This window comes from Nomia melanderi, unplaced genomic scaffold (assembly GCF_051020985.1).
Source record: "Nomia melanderi isolate GNS246 unplaced genomic scaffold, iyNomMela1 scaffold0064, whole genome shotgun sequence".
Lineage (NCBI taxonomy): Eukaryota > Metazoa > Arthropoda > Insecta > Hymenoptera > Halictidae > Nomia > Nomia melanderi.
This window is the reverse complement of record NW_027475179.1, coordinates 375,001-380,000: the sequence shown is the minus strand read 5'-3', so window position 1 is coordinate 380,000 and position 5,000 is coordinate 375,001. Positions and strand designations below refer to the sequence as shown.

The window sequence follows — 5,000 nt, the reverse complement described above, 5'->3', positions numbered from 1 at the left end:
CTCGGACCTTGAAAATCCAGGAGAGGGCCACGTGGAGGTGTCGCGCCGGTTCGTACCCATATCCGCAGCAGGTCTCCAAGGTAAAGAGCCTCTAGTCGATAGATTAATGTAGGTAAGGGAAGTCGGCAAATTGGATCCGTAACTTCGGAATAAGGATTGGCTCTGAGGAGCGGGGCGTGTCGGGCTTGGTCGGGAAGCGGGTCTGGCTGACGTGCCGGGCCTGGGCGAGGTGAACATGTACGGCAACGTGCAGGGATCCGAGCTCGGTCCCGAGCCTTGGCCTCCCGCGGATCTTCCTTGCTGCGAGGCTTTCGCGTAGCGTTCGTCCTCTTCGGCCGCCATTCAACGCTCAGCTCAGAACTGGCACGGACTAGGGGAATCCGACTGTCTAATTAAAACAAAGCATTGCGATGGCCCCCGCGGGTGTTGACGCAATGTGATTTCTGCCCAGTGCTCTGAATGTCAACGTGAAGAAATTCAAAAAAGCGCGGGTAAACGGCGGGAGTAACTATGACTCTCTTAAGGTAGCCAAATGCCTCGTCATCTAATTAGTGACGCGCATGAATGGATTAACGAGATTCCCTCTGTCCCTATCTACTCCCCCCAGGGGCCGCCGGTAGATGGCGGTTCGGGACTTTGCGCTCCCGGGGTTCCCGAGCACTAGAATACCGTAACCGGCTGTCGTTAGCAACGACCCACCGGGCCAGGGGGCCTAATAACCCTCTGTCCCGGTGGTACGCGCGACAGACCGGCCGGGGGTCTTGCCTTAACCGGCTGGGCCGCGAGGAGATAAACCTCTCTAATAAATCCCTTGCTCAAGCTATGGCGCGCGGCGAAGGGCGCGTATCCGCCTTGCACTAACACCGTGGATACGTGGCCGGTGGGTGCACCGGTCTCTAGCGGCCCCCCGCGGGACACCTGGCGAATCCCGTGAGTAGTAGCCTTCCACGTGGGAATGGGCGTCACCCCACGTGGTGATGTTTAGATCGACCCCACTCGTGGGACCAATATGGAAAAACGATATTCTTTAAAAACAATTATTGGGGAAAAGGGGAAAAAGACGGAACGGAAGGAGGGGAAAAAGGAGGAGAAAAAGGAGAAGAAGGACGATACAGTGGAGGAGGCGAGGGGTAGTCGCGCTGATGAAGCGACGACTACTGCCTCGCGCAGCAGAAGTGTGAGTGTTCGTAGGCGTCGCAACAGCCGCGATAGCAGTGCGGGCTCGAAGCGCGCGAGGACGGATGAGAGTGTGAATATGAGTGAGTGTGAAATGAGTGACAATGAGAGTGTGCGTGGTGAATTGAATGTGGGCGCGGATCTGTGTGCGAGCGCTATGACTGTGCGTGAGTGTGATGTTGAGAAGGACGTGATGAATGTGATGCGTGCGATAGGTGAGCGTGTGAGAAAGTGTGTGTTGAGTGACTGTAACCGTGTTAGTAAAAGTGTGAGTGAGGTTGTATTGGGATGCATGAGCGAGTACGAGCAGTGTGTTGTGAAACTTATGTGCGAGAATGAGCGATTGAAGGGTCGCTTGGATGAATGTGAGAAGCGTGAAAGTATGAATGTGTGTAGACCCGTCCAGGGAACGAGTGCAAGAACGTTTGCGAGTGTGCTTGGAACTAAAAAGAGTGTGAATGTTAATGAGAGTGCTAGGATGAATGTACGAGAGCCAGTGTTGCGTGTGAATGAGCCTAGGTTTGCAGTGGTAATCAAACCTAAGGATGAAAGTGTGCGTATGACGAGTGATGAAGTGAAAGCGAAAGTTATGAATGAAGTGAGCAAGTGTTTGAACGTGAGAGTGAAAGCTGTGCGTAAGACGAGAAGTGGGGGCATAGCCGTCGAAACGGTGAGTGCAAGTGAGATGCAGCGTATGCGTGAATGTAAAAAGTTCGAGGAAATTGGTATGAAGGTTGACGAACCCAGGAAGATCGGGGCGAAGGTGATTGTCTTCGACGTCCCTTGTGAAATACCGACCGAAGAACTTTTGAAAGAGTTGTACGAGAAGAATTTAAAGGAATGTGTGAATGAGAGTGAATTTAAGAAAAGTGTGCGTGTTGTTAGTCGGACTAACAAGAAGGATGCATGTGTGGGTAACGTGATATTTGAAATGGGAGTACGAATGTGGAACAGAATGATTGCTGAAGGACGAATGTATGTTGGATGGAAGGCATGCAAGTTGAGAGAGTTTGTGAGTGTGCTCCGTTGCCACAAATGCTGCGCGTTTGGGCATATGGCGAAGGAGTGTAAAGAAAAGGAGAGCGTGTGCCAGAAGTGTGGCGAGAGTGGCCACCTGAGGAATGTATGTAAGAAGGATGAGTGCTGCAGAAATTGTAGAATGAAAGGGCATAAGAGCAACCACTCGGTTACGTCTTCGGAGTGCCCGGAATATGTGAGAATGGTAGAGCGGGAACGAATGAGGATAAATGCTGAATAAATGGCTGAATGTATGTTACATACGATCCAGTGCAACTGTCAACGAGCGTATGCGGTAATGTGTGATTTGGGTGCGTTGATGAGTGAGAAAAGAGTGAATGTGGCCATTATACAAGAGCCGTATGTGGCAGTGGATGGATGCGTAAAAGGTTTGCCTGCGAGTATGAATGTGTATGTTGCGGAGGTGGGCCCAAAGAAGGCCGCCGTGGTTGTGAATGGTGAGTGCATTGAGTCTATGTGTGTGCGAGAGTGTACTAATGAATTCGGTGTGTGTGTGTGGATCAAGGGGGATTTTGGCGAAGTGTATGTTGTGTCGGTCTACTGCAGGTACGGCCAAGAGATTGGTCCGTACCTGCAGTATCTGGAGTGTGTGCGTGAGCGAATGAGGGGAAAGAGATTACTGATTGGTATGGATGCGAATGCAGTGTCGCCCTTGTGGTTTAGCAAGGGCGACCTGCATTCGAGAGAGTGTGTTGAGAGAGGTGAAATGATTGAGGGATGGATACTTGGAACCGGAATGCATGTGTTGAATGAACCGAGTGAATGGTATACGTTTGCGGGAGTGCATGGGCAGAGTGACATTGATGTCACTCTGGTGAATGATGTGTGGACCAGGTGTCAGTTTGAATGGGATGTGAAGAGCGACTGGGGAGTGAGTGATCACAATGTGATCAGTATAAAAGTGAGCTGTGTGAATGAGTGTGAGAATGTTGCGATGGCCGGGAGGAGGTGGTCCAGCAGGGGTGTTGATTGGGATGGGTATGTCAGTGAGCTGAGAGAGTATGCGTTTTTGAATGGTATGAATGTTGATGAGAGTGCTTCAGTGGATGAATTGGTGGAGTGTGTGACCTCATGGATTCACGTTGCGAATGATAGGCGTATGAAAGAGATAAAGAAGCGGTGTGAAAGGAAGCCTGTGTGGTGGACGAGAGAGCTAGAGCGAATGAAGAGGAATGTGAGACGTGTGAGAAAGAAATTTCAGAGAGCGCGAAAGAGAAGAGAGAATGTGAACGAGTGGCAGGATGAGTATAAGAGATGTATGAAAGAGTATAAGAGAGAAATATGCAGAGTGAAAGAGTCGAACTGGCGACAGTTCGTGGATAAATGTAGCAACGTGGATCCATGGGGTACTGTATATAAAGTGTGTAGAGGAAAGAAAGGAAGTGAGAGAATGAGTACGATGAATGTGAATGGCAGGACAACGAGTACATGGAAAGAGAGTGCGTGTGTCCTGCTGGATACACATTTCCCGGCAACACAAAGAGGTGTGATGAGTGAGCGAGAGAGTGTGTGCGAGCGTGTAATGTGTGAAAGAGAGTTTGAATGGAGTGAAATAGAGGATGCTGTGAGACGAGTGAAAGTAGGAAAGGCACCTGGTCTTGACGGTATAAGTGGTGAAGTAGTGAAGCGTGTATGGTGTGCGATTCCGGAGTGGATGAAGCGAGTGTATGATGAGTGCTTGAGGAAAAACTCTTTCCCGAATGTATGGAAAAGAGCGAGAGTGATTATGTTGCTAAAATCCCCCGAGAAAGTGCGATCCGACCCCAGGTCGTACAGACCGATAAGTTTGTTGCCCGTGCTGGGAAAAGTGCTTGAACGAATGATGGTGAATCGAGCCGAGAGTAGAATGAATGGTAGGATGAATGAGGCCCAGCACGGGTTTAGAAGGGGTCGGTCCACTGAGAGTGCATGGTCGAAAGTCCGAGAATATGTGGAAATGAGTGAATGTAAATATGTGTTAGGTATGTTTGTGGACTTTCGAGGAGCGTTTGATTATTTGGAATGGAAGAGCGTGATCGAGAGGTTGAATGTGATCGGATGTGAAGAGAGTGGGTTATGGATGAGTTATTTTAAGGATCGTATGGTGTGTATGAGCGGTGTGAATGAGACTGTGTGGAAAAGGGTTGAGCGTGGGTGCCCACAGGGGTCCATATGTGGTCCATTTATATGGAACCTCATGATGGATGAGCTCCTGTGGGCACTGGATGAATGTGGGTGTAAGTGTGTTGCGTATGCGGATGATTTGTTGATTGTTGTGGAAGGCCGTAACCGAGTGGAGCTGGAACGAAAGGGAACAGAATGGATGAGAATTGTGAGTGAATGGGGTGCGAAAGTGGGAGTGAGTGTGTCAGAGGATAAGAGTGTATGTATGTTACTGAAAGGATGCCTGTCTAAAAGCAGATGCCCAAACGTGCGCGTGAATGGCAATGGGATGAAATATGTTGAATGTGTGAGATACTTGGGAGTGTGGATGAGTGAACGAATGAATTTTAAGGTGCATTTGGTGAATGTGAGAGTGAAAGTTGCGAATGTTGTGGGTCAGATGATGCGTGTGTTAAGGAGTGATTGGGGTATGAAACGAAAAGCAGTGCGTGTGTTGTATAAGGGATTGTTTGAAGCGTGTGTGTTGTATGCGTCTAGTGTGTGGTGTGGAGCGCTGCATTTCGAGTATGGAAGGAAATTGTTAGAGCGTTGTCAGCGAGTGGTTTTGTATGGATGTGTGCGTGTATGTAGAACCGTTTCGACGGAGGCAATGCAGGTCCTCATGGGAGCGATCCCATGGGACC

The 5,000-nt window shown here is 49.6% G+C and overlaps 1 pseudogene; it reads left to right on the top strand.

Moving 5' to 3' along the window:
• LOC143175354 (large subunit ribosomal RNA) overlaps positions 1-638 on the top strand; it is a 2,870-nt pseudogene extending 2,232 nt beyond the window's left edge.
• The last annotated feature ends 4,362 nt before the right edge of the window (positions 639-5,000 follow it).